The sequence below is a fragment of the Solanum dulcamara genome, chromosome 12 (genome assembly GCF_947179165.1).
Source record: "Solanum dulcamara chromosome 12, daSolDulc1.2, whole genome shotgun sequence".
Taxonomy (NCBI): domain Eukaryota; kingdom Viridiplantae; phylum Streptophyta; class Magnoliopsida; order Solanales; family Solanaceae; genus Solanum; species Solanum dulcamara.
Window position 1 is genome coordinate 11,095,840 of NC_077248.1, and position 12,587 is coordinate 11,108,426.

Consider the following 12,587-nt stretch of genomic DNA (forward strand, 5'->3'; position numbering starts at 1 on the left):
ACTTGATCGAGTATTTATTGAACATTATATTTCAGTATTCTCGCATATATTATTTATGATATTATCCCAAATATGTTAACAATATAATATCCTAAAATTTGGGACAGAAAAGCGTGCAGTGAACATTATTTCTTGTGTGTGAATATGTCACGTGCATGCCCATGTGTGGGCCCGACTTTTTCACATTTGCTTTCTCCAATTGGGGCATAATTATATTCGTGACAGTTGGGGCTTTCAACTTTCTTATTTTAGAATCACAAACATTTCCCTTTTAATTTGAAAAAATTACCTAAATACAAAATGGGAAACTTACATAAATATATAATATTAAAAAAATATTTATCATCTATAGCAATAAAAAAAAAATTACTGAACATTTATAATATAGTTTTAATACATATTGTAGAGAACTATTTATAAAACATATATAATATAAGTTTTATAGATGGATAATACATTTATCATATACTTTAATAGACTTATAATACATTATGTCGGTTTTTTACTATACAAACATAATATATATTTTAAAACACTTATAATACATTTATATTGTATGCATAATTCACTTTTAATACAAGTGTAGATTTATCATAATATTGCTATATATTGCTATAAACAGTAATAAATAAAAAATATCGCTAAAATCAGTAATTAATTTTTAAAAAACACTCAATCAAGTAATTTTTCCATACAAAATTTATTTTATTATATTATTTTAAAAAATTATCATTTGAAAAAATTACAAAAATCTTTACTCTTTTTTATTTTCTAATATACGTTATGTATCGATTGAATAAATCACTTTACGTGATGTATCAGGACTTTGGATTATATCATTTTACGCAATATATCAGTCGGATGCATTATTTATGTGATGTATCAGAACATCGGATACATCACTTTACGCGATAATCAGTCGGATACATCACTTTACGTGATGTATCAGAACGTACGTAAGTAATGTATCTAGATTCCACCAAAAAGAAGAAATTTCAGGTAATTTTTAAAAGAATAGAACAAAGTGTAATTGAGAAAAATCACTATGAAATTTAAAACACATATAATACATTTATATTGTATGCATAATTCACTTTTAATACAAGTGTAGATTTATCATAATATTGCTATGTATTGCTATAAACAGTAATAAATAAAAAATATCGCTAAAATCAGTAATTAATTTTTAAAAAGCATTCAATCAAGTAATTTTTCCATACAAAATTTATTTTATTATATTATTTTAAAAAATTATCATTTGAAAAAATTACAAAAATCTTTACTCTTTTTTATTTTCTAATATACGTTATGTATCGATTGAATAAATCACTTTACGTGATGTATCAGGACTTTGGATTATATCATTTTACACAATATATCAGTCAGATGCATTATTTATGTGATGTATCAGAACGTCGAATACATCACTTTACGCGATAAATCAGTCGGATACATCACTTTACGTGATGTATCAGAACGTATGTAAGTAATGTATCTAGATTCCACCAAAAAGAAGAAATTTCAGGTGATTTTTAAAAGAATAGAACAAAGTGTAATTGAGAAAAATCACTATGAAATTTAGGTAAAATTTACTTTAATTTGTTATGGTTCCTTCTTCCTTTAAGAATCTCTCCTCATTTGGATTTAAATGATTAGCACAAAAGAGAGAACATTATTGGCATAACATAAAAATGATTTATTGATTTTCATCAAAACAACAAGTCCATTTATTTTCTCAGTTTTCAAATATATATACACACATTATGTTTATATTGTACGCCGTCCATTTTTATTTGTTAGTTTTACTTCACAAGAATTAATTTGATTAATTTTTGAAATTAAATTAAATTAATTCAATATTTTAAGTTTAGATGTTCAAAAATTACTATAAACTGCAATCGTTATCATATTAATTAATACAATAAAAAATATATATCTTAAAATGTTGGTCAATATGAATATAATTTTAACTTTCGAGAAGTGAAACGTGACAGGTAAAAATGAACAAAGACAGTATTAATGAACTTATTAATCCTTTGTAGCACACGTTTGCACATGTTATATGAAACTGATAATATATATAGTAATTAAATTACGTTTAATTTTTTAGCCCTTGTGTTTACTTAAGTTTCGTTGTGATTTCTCCAATGTTATGCTATCAACACCTTAAATTAAGTATTCTCCCTCATTTCACTTTGACAATAAATCCATTTCTTTGAACAATGTAAGTCTACTTTCTATGAATGATTAATTTTTACTCAATTATTGAAAGGGTCTTTTATACATGCTAATCTATTTCTTCTTCTTTTTTGTTGTTAAACCCCCTCTGGTTCTATCTTGGATTCTTCCTCTGTGCTCTAACATCATCGATTCTGTTGGATCCAGCTACTAAAAGGGACAAGAAAAAGTTCATACACATGGAAAGAAGGCTAAACTACTGCTGATACACATTGATATATCACAATTGTTTTCTCTCTATTCATTTACTAATTTTATCCTCTTTGTTTATTGTATGAACCATCGTCTAAGTCCAATATGGACCTTCTCCATTATTTGCATTTTGACATTGAGCCACGGAGGCCCAAATACCCTCTTTTTCAAGTCATCCTCATCAAACAAAATGGAAAAGGATGCTCATTTACAGGTTGCTGGAGCTGAAAATAGGTTGTATACGGTGTATATACAGTCTGATATATATGAAAATAGTGTTGTATACACTGATATACAATGTATATATATCCGCGATATACAGTGGAATTGGGCCTAAGGCCCAAAACGCAGATGGCCCATTAAGTTAGTCCAAGCGTACAGAAACTAAGTGTTGGGCCAAATTTTCATTCTTTATTCATTTATGTTTTATTCGGATTATAATAATTTATTTATTCATTTACGTTTATTTATACTTGCGTAGAAGTTGATTTAGTCTGGTTTAACTTAATTGAACCCCCCTATAAGAGAAACCATTTTTTCTGTTAATTTGTTCTTTGAAAATGATTTCATTTAAGGGTTTTCTTTTACTTAGACATTTCAACAAATATAATTTTCTTCCAAATTATCTTAAAGGTTTTTAAGTTGACGTTCTTTCAAATCAATTGAGTTTAGACTGTCTTTCCCTAAATAGATTTTTTTCCTAAATAGCTCAAGTGATTTTCCTTATTTAATCAAAGTATTAATCGCCTTTAATTTAGTTAAAATACATTAGATCTATTGTTTCTCTTTAAACATATTTAAAATTCATTTACTTAGTCATTTAATAGAGTATATTTTCTTGATAAATTATCTCAAGTATTTCAAGTTGATTTATTGCTCAAATAAATATATTTATCTTTACTAGTTATAAGTAATTTTTCTAAAGTTAGTCAAATAATTTTTAAATCATCGGAAAACCGCATGTTAGCGGTCATTTTGAGTGCTAACACCTTCTCAAAGTGGAAATTTGAATCCTTACCTATTTTCTCTTTAATTTTTAAGACTTAAATCTGTTAGGGTCTTTTAAATTAAGTTTTCTTAATTTCTTTAAAAAATTAAGTGGCGACTCTTCTTTTCTAAAATTGATTTTTTCTATAAAAGTTAGAAATTAATTTTAAACCGTCTTTTTCCGACGTAACACATTAGATCTGATTACAGGGACTAGAGAAGAGCAATTTGATATGCTATGGGACTATTGTGTAGAGTTAAGGAGGAGTAATCCAGGGACTACATGCATTTTGAAGTTGGATGATAATCCAAAAACAATGTCCGAGAATAGAAAAAGATTTTTAAGACTCTATGTGTGTTTTGCAGCTTGTAAACAGGGATTCTTAGCAGGATGTCGACCTATAATAGGTGTTGACGGATGCCATTTGAAAGGGTACCAAAAGGGAAGGCAACTATTAACAGCAGTAGATATTGATGCAAACAACAATATGTATCCTATTGCATTCACAGTAGTGGAAGGTGAATTGAAGGAAACATGGAGTTGGTTTCTTACACTTCTTGATGGGGATCTAGGAATCTCACAAAATCCTTTTGCTTGGACTTTCATTTCTGATAAACAAAAAGGCTTAATTCCAGTATTTGATGAGATAATTTCAGATGTCGCACACAAATTTTGCTTGAGGCATTTGCACAATAATTTTAAAATTGAAGGTTTTGAAGGCCAAGCATTGAAAGAAGTCTTATGGAAAGCTGCCAGGGCAACTACAGAACCTGAATTTTCCAAGCATATGGAGGAAATGTCAAAAATAGATATAGAGGCCCCTCATCAATAAGCCTCCCATTAACTGATCAAGAGCTTTTGTCTCTTCTTTCACAAAGTGTGACATGCTATTGAACAATATGTGTGAGTCATTTAATAGCATACTTCTACATGTAAGAGATCAGCATATTCTGACGATGCTTGAATCAATTAGGATATATGTGATGTCAAGACTTCAGAAGAATAGAGATAACATGATGAATCATAGCCACACAATTTGTCCACGAATCTTATTGAAAAAGGGCAGCCCGGTGCACGAATCTTATTGAAGCTAGAGCAAAATAAGGACAAGGCTGCTGAATGCGTTGCCATTAAATCTGATCAATTTCATTACCAAATTGAGGATATTCATCTTAGATTATTCTCGGTTGATCTTAAGGAGAGGACATGTTCTTGTCAGAGATGGGACTTAACAGGAATACCTTGTAATCATGCTATTGCAACTATATGGATTAAGAAGGATGAACCCAAGAAGTATGTCCATGAATGTTACACAGTTGAGCAGTATATGAAGAGTTATTATCCATCTATTTTGCCAATTAATAGCTCTGAGCAATAGTCTAAGACTGAGGTAGAACCACCACTACCGCCCATATATAAAGTTCAGCTAGGTAGACCAAGAAAAATAAGAGAGGAAATGATGAGACAACTCAAAAAGAATCAGATCCTACAGAGGGTACTCCTTTAAAGGTGACAAGAAAGGGCAAGAAAAAAAAAAGTGGATTGTATGGAAAAATAGGGCATAATTGTAGAAAATGTCCTAATCTTGTGACAAGCAACCAATCCAAAGTTCAACAACAAGAACTTCATCAGCAAGTCAGAAAAGAAGGTCCAGATGGACCTAATAATGCAATAAAAGTAAGTTTTCAGAATAAGTTGGTTCTCTTTAATATTTATCAAGAGTAACAAAACTAAAAATGTTATTTCGTAGTAGGTTTCAAGCACTCTTAATGAGAGCATGGCACCAATGTAGTCCAATTCCTCATTTGTGACTAAACAAATCGTAATAACCTTGCGTATCATCTATTCATGTTGTTTGTATCGAACCTTACTAACTTATTATTTTTTTCTATGTATTGTAGGCCAATCAGTTTAACCAACCAAGGGCACAACCTCAACAACCACTGAGAAGTTCTGCATTCATTTTAGGAGAAACTGATGAGCATTAAAGAGAAGGGACAAGACCACACTTCATTAAGAGAACGGGAAAACAATACGTCCCACTGTCAAGTTTACAAGAAGCACTTTCTCACACTAGCAACAGAGTAGGAAATGGCACACATGCTAAGAAGAAAAGTGTTCCTTGAATACAAGCCGAAAAAAACTTATCATGACAATGGGTGTATGAGTTTAGGTTTCTTTATTTCTTGATTACTTTGAAGTTATTTATGCTTTGGTGATGCGTTAAAGATTTTTTTTCCCTTCTAAAACTATATGCAACTTTAATTATTTGATTCTCTTCTAGATTTTTGCTTTTTGCATTAGACTATAGTAGATCACATGCATCAATTCACTGGTTTTCCCAACACCATTATCTAGAATCAGCTTTTTAACTAACATATTGTACAAGTCAAATATAATATACCAACACTTTGAAATTCATACTGTCTCTTCTCACTCAAGATAAACAATTTCACTCAAGTAGTACAAAAACAGAGCAAACTTCACAATTGATCACATTTTATTGATTTTAGAGATAGGACAATTGAATGATGGTACGTATTAGTTTCACCATTAATCAATTTGAAAATACAAAAAGGCAACAAAAATACCTTCGCAAATGACGATTCTCCTATCGAAATTTGAGAGGTAAGGCAATTATCGAGCCAGCAGTTGTCGAACCGGCAGGCCCAGACCTCCCATTTCTACAACTTCAAGAGGAGTCACTGCAATTTTGAAAGGGATACATATATCTTTAGGTGAAAGAAAGAGTTGCTCCCCAAAAAAAAAATCATCACAGCTACACCCATCAACATCCACTCAACTAAATTTGTCATGCACACACCATTTTGTATTTTAGAAGGAAAAAAATCTTCAGATATGCAAATATATTACCTGAATTCGAGAGCTTAAGCGAAAATCAGTGAAAATATAGATTTTAAGAGTAGCATAATCAAATCGGTAAAGAAAGATGGAAAAGATCCTAGCCCCGATCTCGATTTGAGGAAGAACTGAGAAGAAAATTCAAAAATTGATCCAATTGAATCACTCCAATATGAGCTTAGCACGAATTTCCTTCCAGATTTCATCAATTTTATGGAGTTTACAGTTACACCTTGAAAATATTTGCGCTGAGATTTGGACCGTTCTTTACAAGTGTATAGACTTGAATTCCAAGCCAAGTCTAAAAAAATTCTATTAGCTGAGTTTTCCGATGAGTCCGTATAAGGATCAACTTCAAACGATTATATCTCCTAAAATATAATGAATTGGGTAATCCATGACATATCAAATTAAAGGTCTTTAAGTTTTCTTTCCAACGCCACTAACATTGCATTTTTTAGAGTTCGGAGTAAAAAATTATGCCTAATTAACCAGAAAGGTGCGCGCCAAGTCCGCGATGCGGATCTGGCACGGACTTAGCCAGTTTTTCCAGATTTTAGTAAGGACAACTTGGATCATTCCCTATTATATATATACGATCTTGGACGCGTTTTTAGGATATTTTCTCAGTCTCTAGCCTCCTCAAAACCCCCAAACTTCATCCTCTTCTCTCCCAAATCATCTCCAACAAAATTGCTCTCAAACTCAAGGATTCAAGCTCTCTATTTAGGACCTAAAATCAAGATTTCTTCAAGTTCTACTCTAAGGTATGTAAGGCTCCTCATAACATGAATTGAATTCACCCATGTGCCATACATCTTCTTTGAGTTGAATGTTCACAGGAATTTAGTTTTCTTGATAGATTTATGTCCTAATGAGTTTTTACATCTACTAACTTGATTTTGTTATGTTGATGTTGATAAGTTGAGAAATTGATAAATGCTTCATGTCTTCATCCCCATGAACCTGAATTGATTCCTATATTACAATATTCTTATACTATGGTTGGGTCTAAGCGTTGATTGATATGAGTTGTTATACATATTTTTGTTATAAACTTAAATATTTTGAGTATCCTTAATTGTTGATTTGGAGTCTTGATGAGTCATGATTTAGCCCCAAAAGATTGGCTAAATGAATGGAGAAATGATTGGATAAGATTAAATATTGTCATAAATGCATATCTAAACTGTTCTTGAAAAATATGATTGGGGTTGATTGGATAATATGATCAGTCGAGAGGTTTGATTGTGATAAGATTGATGAATTGATAAGGGTCCAAATGAGACTTATCAAAATGACTAGATTAAACTGATTGGATAGAATTTTATGAGCATTGAGTCTTGGAAAGAGTATCGAGCACCGAATTGGATAAGAGTAAGTAATAACTCGAATCCAATAACTACGTCGCCAAACGTAAGAGGGGATTGAATTGTTAAAGTCGGATGTTTCCCAAATTACTGTCCTGATATGATAGGACATGATTGGTTATGGATCCATGATTGTTGATTCGTTCTTACCCGGGCAAGGTAGGAACGGACGTGGCAACAACGTCAGTTTGTTGTACTATCACTGGCTCATAAGTGATAGTTGTCGGTAAGAGAAACTCCCATCTAAGCCTTGATAGTACTCCGAGTCGGATCGGAATGGATTGGATTGAGGTGTATATGATTGGTCTTGCCTAAATCATATTCTTGTTTAAACTTAGTACACCTTAATTTAGTTATTCCTTCTTCTGAGTTGAGATTCTGAGTTGATTTGATCCTACCCTGATGCATGTTTTATTCTGCCATTTTACATACTCGTACATTCTATATACTGACATCATTTGGCCTGCATCATTTCATGATGCAGACACAAATACTAGAGATCATCAACAGGCGCACCGTTGAGGATCTATTCGCTTTCAGCTAGTTGGTGAGTCCTCCTTATTTCCGGAGGATACCCCACTTATCTTTTCAGCTTTGAGTTAGTTTTCCTTTATTTGATTTGTGATAGTCATGAACCTGTCACTGGCACCTCTTAGATTGTTGATAGAGGCTTTATAGACTAGAGTATGGATGATGTTGATTTGTTTCGTTTTGACTAGTTTCATTCTTACTAGTTGTTGATTGGATATGTGGTTGGCCTTTGGCCTTATTTATGAATAGTATTCTTGTGAGTTGAGTTTTTCGCTGATAGAATGTGACTGAATGAAAGTGTGATTGAACCAAGTGGTTCACTTGAAGACCAACAATGGTTTTTGAATGCCGGCCACATCTAGGGTATCCTCCTGAGGCGTGACATTTACATTTGTTATTTGTTTCTAAGAGATTGAAAGAGATAAAGATAGGAAGAGAGAAGAACATACTCCAGTTAGAAAAGTTAAGTAAAATGCATTTGGTGTTGATGTGATTCTGACAACTTTAGGTGCTAGCCCATGAAACTGTGATAGATTTAACTAACAACAACAATAACAACCCAGTGAAATCCCATAATGTTGAATCTGAGGAGGGTAAAGTGTATGCAGATCTTACTCCTACCAAGGTCGGACGGCTATTTCTGAAAGACTCAATAGAAGCATAAAAAAGGTCAGATAAGGCTAAAACGTTTAAAAAGATATGGGAAAGCAAATTGTCACGCCCCGGGAGGGTACCCTAGACGTAACCGGTACTCAGAAACCATTTCTGGCTCCCAAGCGAACCATATAGCCTGATCACACATCCATTCATTCATTCAATCAGCGGAAGACTTAAAATAAAGAGAAATATTTGGCGGGCAACTCCAATCGTCAGTTTAACTCAAAGAATAAAGGCCATGGGCCAACAAGTCAAACTTCAATCTTCGTCATTAAAATAGTTTGACAAGAATAATTTCAAGAAAAGAAATACTCAATCGACCCATCACTATCTAGTCTATGAAGCCTCTATCACTACTATCTAATTGGTGTCAATGACATGTTCATGGCTACCTCAAATTAAAATGAAAAGGGCTAACTCGATGCAAGAATATATAAGCGTTGTCCTCCGAATGTAGGGAAGGACTCAACAATACGCTGAATGTGTATAGATCCTCAACGGTGCTTCTACTAACAATCTCTTAAACCTGTCTCTGCATCATAAAACGATGCAGGTCCAAATAAATGTCAGTACGTGGAATGTACGAGTATGTAATATGTCAGAATGAAACATACCTCAAGGAAGAATAACGTTGGTTTAAATATCTCCAAATCAGAAAGATAAGAGAGACTCAAATAAGGCGTCATAAGTCTAAAGTAAGAATACAGTTCAATCAAATCATTTACAATTCGATCCCATCAAATCACACACCACTCTATTCAACTCAATCACACATCATTATATTTAATCCAATCCAATCGTACACTATCCGATCACATATCATTTAATCCAATCCACCACATATCACCTACTCCAATCTAATCATATATCATCCAATCGAATCCAATCCGATCATATACAATCAACTCAAAGGACTCAACTCAATAAATATGCACATTGAATTATGCAATGTTTTACAATTCAACTCAATCATCTCCAATCACAATCAAGCCAATCATATCAAGCACAATCCATACGATTGAGAGTTTCTCTAACCGACAACCATCACCATATGAGCGATTGATAGTACAATAAGCCGACGTTGTTGCAACGTCCTTTCATACCTTGCCAGGGTATGAACGAATCAATCAATCATGGATCCAATCCAACTAAGTCCTATAATGTTAGGACAATAAAATGGGAAACATCCGACTTTAACGGTTCGATCCCATGGGAAGCATCCGACTTTAACAGTTCATCTCCTCCTACGTTTGGCGACGTAGTTTATTGATTCGAGTATGGACTATACTCTTACCCAATTCGGTGCTCGATACTCCTCCTAAGACTTAATATGCTCATATCTATCAAGTGAGTAAAATACTCAAATACTCATTTAGTCTCATTGGACTCTTTCAAATCAACTCATTTAGTCTCATTGGACTCTTTTCAAAACTCAAATCAAATCTGGCCTCATTGGACCTTCTGTCAAATCGACTCATCTCAAATCATCAAACTCTTTTATTTAAATTGATACCATCTCAACTCAATGGATGTAGAAAATATTATATGCATTTAAAATATAATTCCAACTCCTCAACTCTACCTCAAAATAGATATTTTTATGTAAAAATGTTCAACTCATTTATACTCAAAATACTCATGTTCAAAATAATTAAAAGACTTTTCAAACTTGACTCATGCTTAAACTCTTTTTAAATCATAGATGAAACTAATAACTTTTTAGACTCAAAATAGTGTGTAAATAGTTTATGCAAAAAGGTTCACAAATAATTTATTTAAAGCTCCTCCTCAAAAGATTATTTATTTTCAAAATATTCCTAAGACTCCAATCGACTCAAATTATGCACATCACATACCACAAAATCACATTAGACTCCAATCCACTTCATCACACAACATCCTCATCAACATAACCTCTTCATTCACATCATCGTAAAATACCATTATTCACATCGTCATCAAACATCATCATCACATCACCATCATCATCAAACATTATCATCACATCATTGTCAAATATCATCATCACATCAATCGTCAAACATCTACTCCAAAATCCTTAATTTAGTCCTATGTTCAATTTATGGAAGCAAAAGGACATTCTTAACTATCCAATTCATTCTTTTCATTCCAATCAATACACATATACACAAAACCATCCATCTCAACTCAAGACAAATTATGACCAAAGAAATCTCATCTTGGGTTCATGTGAATGAAACATGAATCCATACTCTTCAACAAAACTCAACTCAAGAATATCGTCAACATCTATAAATTTATATACAAAGATATATTTGTAGTTAATAATATGAAAGATAACTATTTAGTAACTCAAGTCATTAAAAACATCAATCAACCAATAGTATCTAAAAACATTCTATAGTTTAGGAAAACTTTCAAGAAAACCTTCTTAGAAGGTTCAACTCTTTCACAACTCCTATCCAACACATCTATGGGCATATAGAAGAACTCAATCCATATTTTAGGTTAGCCTTACATACCTTGTGAAGAATTGAAGAAAACCTTGTGGTTGGGTCTTCAATGGAGAACTCGAATCTTGAAGCTCTTGGAACAGTTCTTTGTTAAAGAAGGACTTGGAGAAGAAGAAGAAGAAGAGAGAGGATCTTTCTAAGACTTTTTCTAGAGAGAGAGAGGGGCTGAAAATGTGATCCCAAAATGGACTAGGGTGATACATATATAATTTGGGTAAGTTCCCAAATTGCCCCTTCTCAAAAAGTTCCAAAAATAGGCTAAAATGCTCCTAGCGTGATAATGGCGCGTCGCGCCAGTGCAGCGCCAGGCCGATTATGCCTAAAAACCTGCACAACTTTTAGTGGCGCACCGCGCCAAGGACCAAACTACTGAGGCATGTTTTTGGTGCGATAGTGGCGCGTCGCACCCTTACAGCGCCAAGGCCAAATCTTTTTGGGTTCTGGAAATTGGCTTGAAAACCTTGTACACCTCGTAGTGGCGCGCCGCGCCAGGGGATAAACTACTGAGGCGGTTCCTGGCGCGATAGTGGCGCATCGCGCCACTACAGCGCCAAGCCCAGATTTCCAGTAGTTGAACCCAGGCCTAAAATCCCTACTGTGCTAGTTCATCTTAGGATCGACATATCTTTTGACTCCAAACTCCAAAAATTACATTCTTGGCGGCGTTGGAAAGAAGACTCGACGACCTTTAATTTGGTAGGTCGTGGTCCATCCCGTTCATCATATTTCAAACGATATGGTCGTTTGAAGTTGACTTTTATACAAACTCTTTCGACAACTTACCCAAGACGAATTCTTTTGGACTTAGCTTGGTTCTAAGGATCCCTTATGACCCCACATCATCTCTAACACTCTTTAATTACTTAGGAACTCATCCTAACTCATGCACACGCTTCACAATAATTGGGTTCGACCCTACACGAATACAAGAAAGGTCCGAATCTTAGGGAAAAATTTTGGGGGGTGTTACACAAATAACGAAAGCGACATAGATAAAATAGAATAATCAAAGTACAGAAAGTAATAGATAATAATAGAAATCAGAGCACATTAAATTATAGTGCGCTAATGCGCCTACTAATAAGGAAGAATAACAAAACTACGTACTAGCCTTCTATCCTAATGTGGGTCCTCCACATTCTCCTATGTAAGGTCATGTCCTCAGTAAGCTGTAACTGTGTCATGTCCTGTCTAATCACCTCTCCCTAATATTTCTTCGGCCTACCCCTACCTCTTCTGAAGCCATCTATGGCC

At 33.5% G+C, this 12,587-nt stretch overlaps 1 long non-coding RNA gene across 1 annotated transcript; it reads right to left on the reverse strand.

Moving 5' to 3' along the window:
• Nucleotides 1-2,171: 2,171 nt before the first annotated feature.
• On the reverse strand, nt 2,172-6,542 carry LOC129875502 (uncharacterized). The gene is made up of 3 exons (XR_008763206.1): nt 6,293-6,542; nt 6,010-6,123; nt 2,172-2,385 (listed from the first exon to the last, which is right to left on the reverse strand). It is a non-coding gene; the product is annotated as an uncharacterized LOC129875502 (long non-coding RNA).
• Between the last annotated feature and the right edge of the window lie 6,045 nt (nt 6,543-12,587).